Source organism: Stenella coeruleoalba, assembly GCF_951394435.1.
Source record: "Stenella coeruleoalba genome assembly, chromosome: 14".
Taxonomy (NCBI): domain Eukaryota; kingdom Metazoa; phylum Chordata; class Mammalia; order Artiodactyla; family Delphinidae; genus Stenella; species Stenella coeruleoalba.
In genome coordinates this window covers 32,268,419-32,279,064 of record NC_137160.1, presented here as the reverse complement: position 1 = coordinate 32,279,064, position 10,646 = coordinate 32,268,419, and the positions used below count along the sequence as shown (strand labels likewise).

At 36.6% G+C, this 10,646-nt stretch overlaps 1 pseudogene across 1 annotated transcript; it reads right to left on the bottom strand.

The window, feature by feature from the left end:
* Window positions 1–514: 514 nt before the first annotated feature.
* On the bottom strand, window positions 515–1,475 carry LOC307197305 (protein FAM136A-like; annotated as a pseudogene). Its single transcript has one exon. The product of its transcript is annotated as a protein FAM136A-like (transcript).
* Between the last annotated feature and the right edge of the window lie 9,171 nt (window positions 1,476–10,646).

The window sequence follows — 10,646 nt, the reverse complement described above, 5'->3', positions numbered from 1 at the left end:
CTGTTATCACAGGGGGCAAAGTAAGCAATACTGGGTGTAGGCTTTCATTCTATTTTGTTTTATGAAAACCAGATTTTTCCAAAGCCAGTACTTCATAACTCTCTTAATTAAGCAGCTAACAATTCCTCTTTCACTGTTCATTCTTGAATACTAGCATATAGCACAATCAAAATCCCCTTTCCCTTCAAGGGTGAGTGTCACTGCAAGATTGTCTTGTCACTCGGCTGACTCTGCTGCTGACAGCCTCAGGGCTCATCATGGCTGCCAGTCAGAGGGAAGGTTTGCTTCCCCTACCAGTGTGATAGCGCTTCTTATATTTTTGCAGGGTCTCCAGGCTGAAAGATGTCATGTGTGAGAATTTTAAGAAATGTGCATCCACGTCCTGACGGCCAGAAATGAATATCCGCAAGGACCCTTTCAAAGTTTTTATTGAAACTACCTCTCCCAACTCTACATCTTAAAGTAGCTTCATGCCCTTGTATATAAAACAAAACCACACAAAACAAATCCCCAGAAGCCCCCTTTCCCCTTCTAAATTAGTGACCTCATGGATTTTGTTTTATTTCCAGTTTGTGGGAAACGTTGTAGTGATCCTTCTGGTAAACAGGAGGTTGGCAACAAACAGAAACACCTCTCCTCACACTCCACCAGCTCATAAGCAGGTCAGATGAACCTGCCAGCCTGTTGGTATCCGTGTACTAAGAGAATCTGGTACCTTGGAGGGCTGTGGTTTGGTACAAGGGAGACTCCCTGTTGCCAGGATAAGCACTTGCCATGTGAAATTCAGGATCACAAAAACTCTCCTGTGCTATCTCTGACCCCAATTTTAGCACCAGGTTTTTTCACTTTCTAGGTTTCAAACACAAAGGAACCAGTGTCCAGAGGCAAGTGATATAGGCCTTAAACTTGCTGCCATCCTTAATTTCCTCATTCATAAACCTTCCTTAGAAAACCCAAATCCCCATTTCTCTTCTTAAATAGACTCCTGCCTTAAGCCCCGATGGCCAATAGCAGACATCTACTTCCCAATGGATGAGAGAGACTCCTTCATCTTCTTGGTCATGGTTGGGATGAGGTTCATGTGGTCATCCACACACGTGGTCATGCAACTCTCCAGCTGCCGCTTCACCTGAAGCTCTTTACTCCCTGCATCAATTGAATCTTTGGCTTTGTCGTTGCAATGCATAGTGCACCGGGCCAGGCGGTCCTGGAACTTCTCCAACTCGCTGGTCACCAGAGCCTGGGCTTGAGCCAGAGGTGCATGGCAGCGCTCAATGCACTGGTGCACTTGCTGCATGGATGCCTGGCTGTCCTCACAACAGCCGGCGCTGCACCGGAACATGAGGCCCTGCATCTTCCGGATGTTCTCTCTCTCCAGACACTTCACCATAGAGTCCACCGCCTCCTGCACCCGGAGCTGCTGAAGCTCCGCCATGGCAACACGGCGCTGCTCCGTGCCGCGCCGGCGCCCACATGGACCGAAAACAATCTAAGAGATGTCTGGGATAACATTAAGTGTTCCAATATTCACATTATAAGCATTCTAGAAAGAAAGTGAGAGAGAAAGGGTTCAAAAATGATGTCGAGGAAATTATGGCTGAAAACTTCCCAAATCTGAAGAAGGAAACTGGTATCCAGGTACAGGAAGGAGAGAGGGTTCCAAATAAGATGAACCCAAATAGATCCACACCAAGATGTATCATAATTAAAATGACAAAAGTTAAAGAGAGAATTCTAAAGGCAGCAAGAGATAAACAAAAAGTCATATACAAAGGAATCCCCATAGGTCTACTAGATGATTTCTCTGAAGAAACTTTTCAGGCCAGAAGGGAGTGGAATGAAATATTCTAAGTGCTAAAAGGAAAAAACCTGTAACTTAGGATACTCTACTCAACAAGAATATCATTTAGAATAGAAGGAGGATTAAAGAACTTCTCAGACAAGCAAAAACTAAAAGAGTTCATCAATACTAAGCTGAACATAAAAGAAATGTTTCATTGTCTTCTCTAAGTGGAAAGGAAGTAAGACTCCATAAGAAAGTGAAAACCCCACTAGGAAAGGCAAATATATAGTAAGGACTGAGGGTCAGCCACTTAAATAAGCCAGTATGTGGATTAAAAGACAAAAAAAATGTAAAAGGAAGATGTAAAATATGACATTAAAATCACAAAATGTAAGAGTATGGAGAAATAAATGTAAATCTTTGTAATGTGTTAGAAGTTAAATGACTACCAGTTTAATAGAAGTAGATAAAATTACAAGTCAACATATACGAACTCCATGGTAAACACAAAACAAAAACCTACAATAGATGTACAAAAACTAAAAAGATGGGAACACAAGCATACTGCTAAAGAAAATAATCAAACCACAAGGGAAGGAAGAACAACAAAAAAGAAATGAACAGAGAACTACAAAAACAACCAGAAAACAAGTAACAAAATGGCAACAAGTACATACCTATCAATAATTACTTTAAATGTCAATGTACTATATGCTTTGATCAAAAGACATAGGGGTGGCTGATTGGATATAAAAAAATACCCTTCAATATGCCGCCTACAAGAGACTCACTTCATGGCTAAAGACACACAACAGACTGAAAGTGAGGAAATGGAAAAAGATATTTCATGCAAATGAAAACAAGGAACTGTGGATAGCAATAGTCATATCAGACAAAATAGACTTTAAAACAAAGTCTAAAACAAAAGACAAAGAAAACATTATATAATGACAAAGGGATCACTACAAGAAAAGGATACTATACTCATTAATATATATGCACCCAATATAGGAGCACCTAATATATAAAGCAAATATTAGCAGACATAAAGGGAGAAATAGACAATAGTTTAATAATTGTAGGGATTTTAACATTCTACTTACATCAATGGGCAGACATCCAGATAGAAAAATCAATAAGACAACAATGGTCCTACATGATACAATAGAGCATTTGGACTTAACAGATTTCTACAGAATATTCCATTCACAAACATCAGAATACACATTCTTTTCAAGTGCACATGGAACATTCTCCAGGAAAAATCACACACTACACCACAAAATAAGTCTCAACAAGTTTAAGATAGAAATTATATCAAACATTTTTCCAATCACTACTGTATGAAACTAGAAATTCATTACAAAAAGAAAACTGGGAAAATAACAAACAGTTGAAGACTAAAAACATGTTACTACAAAACAAGTCAGTCAATGATGAAATCAAACAGGAAATCAGAATATACCTCAAGACAAATGGAAATGTAAACACAATACTCCAAAATCTATGGGATGCAACAAAAGCAGTTCTAAGAAGGAAGTTTATAGCAATACAGGCCTTCCTCAAGAAATAACAAAAATCTCAAATAAACAACGTAACCTACCATCTAAAAAAAATATAGAAAGAATAAAAAACAAAGCTCAAAGTCAGCAGAAGGTAGGAAATAATGAAGATCAGGCAGGAAATAAATAAAATAGAGGTTAAAAAATAGAAAATATCAATAAAACAAAGAGCTGAGTTCTTGAAAATATAAACAAAATTGATAATCCTTCAGCCAGCTTCACCAAGAAGAAAAAAGAAAGGATGCAAATAAATGAAATAATCAATGAAAGAGGTAAAAAAACAACAACCAATACTACAGAGATGTAAAAAATCATAAGATAATACTATATACAGTTATATGTCAACAAATTGGACAGCCAGGAAGAAATGGACAAATTTTTAAAAGATACAACCTGTCAAGATGGAATCAGGAAGAAACAGACTAGTTGAACAGACCTATCACTGGTAATTGAATTTGTAATAAAAATCTCCCACCAAACAAAAATCCAGGACCAAATGATGTCCCAGGGGAATTATATCAAGCATATGAAAAGAGCTAATACCTTCCCTTCTCAAACTACTGCAAAATACTGAAGAAGAGAGAACACTCTCAAATACATACTGAGAGACCACCATTGCCTTGATACAAAAACCAGACAAAGATAACACAAAAAATTACAGACGAGTATCATTGATGAATATAGATGCAAAAATCCTCAAAATATATTACAAAAATGAATCCAACAATACATAAAGAAGATCATACACCATAATCAAGTTGAATTTATTCCAGGAATGCAAGGATGATTCAACATTCACAAACCAATTAATGTCGCACCCAACATTAACAAAAGGAGAGCTAAAAATCACAATGTTCATCTCAATTGACACAGAAAAAGCATTTGACGAAATTCAACATCCATTCCTGATAAAAAACCTCAACAAAGTGATTATAGAGAAAACATATCTCAACATAATAAAGGTCATTTATGAAAAACACACAACTAACATCATACTCAATGATGAAAAGCTGAAAGCCTTTCCTCTTAATTCAGGAACAAGACAAGGATACCCACTCTGTTACTTCTATTTAACATAGGATTTGAAGGCCTAGCCATGGCAATCAGGCAAGTGAAAGAAATAAAAGGCATCCAAATTGGAAGGGAAAATGTAAAACCGTCAGTATTTTCAGATGACATGATTCTTTACATGGGAAACCCTAAAGTCTCCACTCAAAATTATTATAACTAATAAATGAACTCAGCAAAGTGACAGGATATAAGATTAATATATATATTAGGGCTTCCCTGGTGGCACAGTGGTTGAGAGTTTGCCTGCTGATGCAGGGGACACGGGTTTGTGCCCTGGTCTGGGAAAATCCCACATGCTGCGGAGCAGCTGGGCCCGTGAAACATGGCTGCGGAGCCTGTGTGTCTGGAGCCTGTGCTCCGCAACGGGAGAGGCCACAACAGTGAGACGCCCACATACTGAAAAAAAAAAAAAATATATATATATATTAATATATGCTTTTCTCTATACTAATAATGAACTATCAAAATAAAATTTCAAAAAAAATCCCATTTGCAATTGCATCAAAAAGAATAAAATACATAGGAATAAACTTAACCAATGGGCTGAAAGTCCTATACTCTGAAAACCATAAAATATCAATGAAGAAAATTGAAGATTATACAAATAAACGGAAAGATAGTCCATGTTCTTGGATTGGAAGAATTAATATTGTTAAAATGGCCATACTACCCAAAACAATATACAGGTTTAAGGCAATCCCTATTAAAATAACCATGTTGTTTTTCACAGAACTAGAACAAATAACCCTAAAATTTATATGGAACCACAAAAAGCTTCAAAATTACAAGGCAATCTTGACAAAAATGAACAAAGCTGGAGATATGACCCCCCCCCCCCAAACTTCAAATTGTACTACAAAGCTATAGTAATCAAAACAGCAATGTACTGGCACAAAACATACAAGTAGATCAATGAAACAGAATAGACAGTCTAGATGTAAATCCGTGCACCTATGGTCAATTAATCTACAACAAAGGAGGCAAGGATATATGATGGAGAAAAGATAGTCTCTTTATAATTGGTGCTGGGAAAACTGGACAGCTACATGTAAAAAAAAATGAGATTAGAACATTCCCTCATACTATATACAAAAATGAAATAAAATGGATTAAAGACCTACATGTAAGACCTGAAACCATAAAACACCTGGGAGATAACACAGGCAGAACACTCTTTGAAATAAATCATAGCAATATTTTTTTGAATTTGTTTCCTAAGGCAATAGAAATAAAATAAAAATAAACAAATTGGATCTAATTCAACTTAAAAACTTTTGCACAGCAAAGAAAACCATCAGCAAAAGAAAAAGACATTCTTTGGAATGGGAGAAAATATTTGCAAATGATATAACCTACAAGGGGGTAACATCCAAAATACATAAACAGTTCAGTTCATACAACTCAATATCAAAAAGAAACGCAAACAACCCAGTCAAAAACTGGTCAGAAGACCTGAGAGATATTTTTCTGAAGAAGACATACAGATGGCTAACAGGTATGTGAAAAGATGCTCAATATTGCTAATATTAGAAAAATGTAAATCAAAACAATGAGATATCACCTCATACCTGTAGAATGGCTTTCATTAAGAAATATTCAAGTAACAAATGTTCAAGACAAAGTGGAGAAAAGGTAACCCCTGTACATTGTTGGTAGGAATGTACATTATGTAAATTGGTGCAGTAACTATGGAACACAGTATGGAGGTACCTCAAAGAACTAAATATAGAACTACCCTATGATCCAGCAATTCCACTCCTGGGTACATAACCAGGAAAAAATGAAAATATTAATTCAAAAAGATACATGTACCCCAATATTCATAGCAGCATTATTTACAATAGTCAAGTTATGGAAGCAACCCAAGTGTCCAACAACAGACGAATGTATAAAGAAGCTATGGGGTGTGTGTGTGTGTGTGTGTGTGTGTGTGTGTGTGTGTATGTGTGTGTGTATAGGGAGAGAGAGAGAGAAATATTACTCAGCCATAAAAAAGAATTAAATATTGCTGCTTGCAGCAGCATGGATGGATGAAGAGAATATTATGCTTAGTGAAATAAGTCAGAGAACAACAAATACTGTATGATATGACTTATATGTGGAATCTAAAAAATAATACAAATGAATGTATATAGCAAAACAATAGCAGAATCACAGATATAGGAAACAAACTTGTGGCTACCAGAGGGCAGAGCAAAGGGGTAGGGGCTTGTCAGGGGTATGGGATTAAGAGACACAAACTACTATGTATAAAATAGATAAACAATAAGGATATATTGTACAGCACAGGGAATAATAGCCATTATCTTTTACTAACTTTTAATGGAGTATAATCTTTAAAAATATTGTATGACTATGCTGTCCATCTGAAACTAATATAATATTATAAATGAAATATACTTCAATTTTAAAAATGTAGAAAGATTTCAAACAATGTAACTCAAGGAACTTATATAACAAAGAAGAACAAACAAAGCCTAAAGTTACCAGAAAACAGGAAATAATAAAGAATAGAGCAGAAATAAATAAAATAGAGTGAAGAAAAGAATAACTATTTGCAGCCTTGACCATACTGTAGCCAATGTATAGGAAAAGCAAAAGAGTATATCATAAAAAAGGAGAGTTTGTTTCATACAGGGGAAGGTAAATCTTTCTTGTCAGTGGGAGGTGGTACCAGGAGAGAATAGTGATAGGCAAGAGGTCAGAGGCAAACGTGAGTGAGTATGAGGAACAGAAAATTCTGATGGTTTGGGAAGATTCAGATGTCATGTCTGATTTTTAATTTCTCAGGCACAGGAATGGGAGGTTGCATACATTATCCATATTTAGTAATTCAGGTATGTACAAGGCTATATGCTGAGTCAATTATCAAGTCAGGAAGGAAGGAATGGCATTGACTTCAGCAGCATCCAGTATCATGTCTCAAAGACCAGGTAGGACCAGGCAAATCTCACTGAAATCAGTTCAGTGTAATATGGATGAGGTGACCAGATGGTACCACCACGAACACAGCAAGAACCTGAAGGAGATGCCAGGATCATACAGCTCTTCTCCAACTCCTGAGCTATGAAAGTTTCCGCTTGTCAGGAGATGGCCTTATTCTTTCTTAGAAGGCAGAGAAGGATGGAATGAGGAAAATCTCAAAAAGCTAAATAATTACACACACACACACCCCAATAGGCTATGAATCATAAGAGCCTGAGATAACTTTAGTTGAGAATGGGGATGAAAGAGATGAGCTTTAACAAAAAATTAAATTAGAAATTTGGCCATCGGTTTAATATTTTGTAAATTTTGATCCCTTTACAATATTTACAGTTAAATCAACTCAAAAGGAGTTGAGCTGGGAGAAGACACATTCTGTGACAAAAAGAGAAGAAGGAGAGACAAAACAAAGGGGATGATTGTGAGCTTGAGTTGTCCATCAGCTAGAACTAAAAACTCAAAATATCATACAAGGTAGGAAGTCAAAGAAGAACAAAGCTTGGAATCAAACTAAAGATTGGATTTTTGTCTGCTGGCAATGGTCATATAGTCATGATGGACTGAAATTGAATAGGGATATGACTTGTTTTGCTTACTGTGTAAGTTTTTTGAAAGAGTAATTTCTCTTGATTCTAAGAAAAATGCTCTCTTTTAACTGAGATGTTTTGTTATATTCTTCATGTGAAAAATGTTTCTAAGTTTCTGTTGATTTAGCTTACTGTTCAAGCATAATTGACTCTCCAAACATAACTGGTTTGGCTAGGAGAACTATTGCTGAGCGGCTCTCTGTCACCAATGGTCACAGTTATTTCACTCTCATTCTTCAAAACCACCCCTGAGGACCACTCCCCAAAAGGTTCTGATTCCACATCACTGAATTTGGAGGCTGTGTGTGTGTGTATGCCTGCCTGCCTTTTTGGCACTGATTACTCTTTTGATTGCTCCTAAAGTTGGCTAAACAAGGCCTTCTTCCTCACTGTAAATGAGGACTAATTCATTTATTTTAACCACGTCATGGTTAGTTCGGTCCAATGCTTCTTTAGAATAGTTAATCAATCAATCATTGAGTGACTCAACAAATATTTATTAAACACCCTCATATGCAGCAATCCGCAGTAGGCATTCTGAGGGAAACAAATCAAAAGCAAAGCACGATATCTTCCTTCAAGTATGGAGGGCCCAAGACTTGCAGTATTCCTATTGAAGGAGGAAACTTATATACTTGAAATGCATGTAGAATGTAGATATGCAGAATAGAAGTGCCATTACAAACTAGGTGACTGACAAGAATAGAAGGTTAACTGAGCCTGATGGAGGTTGAGAGTGATGTGGGTAACCCACAAAGAATCAACCATCGAAAGCATTATCTGTTTAGTTTTCTGATATTAGAAGTAATTATTTGCTCCCTAATAGATCAAATTTCCTAATTATTTAGACTTTGTATTATTTTTATATTGCTCTTGTAACTAATTACCATAAGGTTGGTGACTTAAAATAGCACACACCTATTCTCTTATTTAAAGATCAGTTTAAAGATCAGTAATACAAAATTAGTTACAATGGGCCAAAATCAATGTGTCAGCAGAGCTGTGCTCCTTCCAGAGGCTGTAGGGGAGAATTGTTCTCTTCCCCTTTTTCAGCGTGTAGAATGGCAATGGCACTGCTTGACTCATGGTGCCTTTTTTCTGTTTATAAAGCTAGCAGCATAGTATTTGGCTTCAGTGCTTACATTGCCTTCTTTTTCAGCATCAAATCTTATCTTCCTCTTAGAATACTTGTGGTTCAAGATAATCTCCTGATCTCAAAATCCTTAATTTACTCACATCTGCAAAGTCACTTTTGCTGTATAAAGTAACACATACACGTTCAAGGAATTAGGATATCTTTGGTGGGGGGGTGGGCGTATCTCTGGGGCCATTATTCAGTCTATCACAGACTTTTATTGTACTGACGTCATATTCTAGGAGAAAATATCAATTGAGGAAGAAAGCTGATTGTCTCTGCTGGAAAGATGAGCAAGGCAATAAGCAATGTATATCCATAAATGGAAATAGAGAATTGAATAATTCAGAATGTATTTTGAGCATGTATTGATATTTGGACTCATATTTGTCTTACAGATGTTATTTGTTGATACTACTGAGATTCTATAATGTTGATCTGTTAGGACTCCTATTCCTTACAACCTGGGGATAGAGCTGCCTATAAAAAAATCAGTGCCAGAGACTTAATGATAGTTACTGGATGTTAAAGGGACGATGGTCTCCTGAAGGCTGGGAAACTCAGGGACATTTGGTTTTATCTACATAACCAGAAGAAATAGAGATAAAACTCTGGGAACATATGTCCTCTTCTCTTAAATTGTCAGTTCATAAGTAGGAAATCTGAGACCAGCCAAGGAAAACTTATGCAGTTGACCCTTGAAATACATGGGCTTAAACTGTGCAGGTTCACTCACATGCAGATTTTTTAAATAGTAAATACTATAATACTACATTATCCATAGTTGGTTGGATCCAGAGGAACTGTGTATATATGGAAGATGACTATAACTTATACACGGATTTTTGACTGAGAGGAGGGTGGGCACCCTTAGCCTCCAAATTGTTCAAGGCTAACTGTACTATAATAATATAATTGGTCAACTTCACAAAAGCAGATGACATCTAAGAGTGGATCACTATGAGACTGACATTGAAATATATTGGAGAATGAAGAGAAGTGGAAATTTAAGAGTTATTTTATTTTTGATCTATGAGGAGAACACTGATGAACAGACCTCCAGTGAAGGTGTTTTCACTCCTTGTATCATTAAAACATGATGTGGGGGAGAAAAAGACAACTAAACTTGAAATATTTAGGCAAAATGTAATAAGAAGGTAATCTTCTTCCTTATCCCCCTGTTTTGGATGATCATATTATTTTTAATAGTTTGACCTAAAGCAGTTGGCTTTGCTCAATTAGATGGGAAAATCTCTGAGAACAGAATTCCTCCTGCCTCCAATTGTGGCAGTGATAGGTCATGTGTGACCTCTGGTGTGGTATTGTAGGGTTTCAGTATAGGCTCTGGCTAGGTCAGACAGGCACAGATGCTCTTCACTAAAAGTGCTCAGATAGGTCAAATTGAGAGGCTCCTGGCTCTGCACATGTTAGCCAGATGAAAGTAGAATTTAGACATAATTGGATCCATGTCATACAAACTAAATGACATTTTAAAACTCTGCGTTATGGATTTTGTTTCCCTT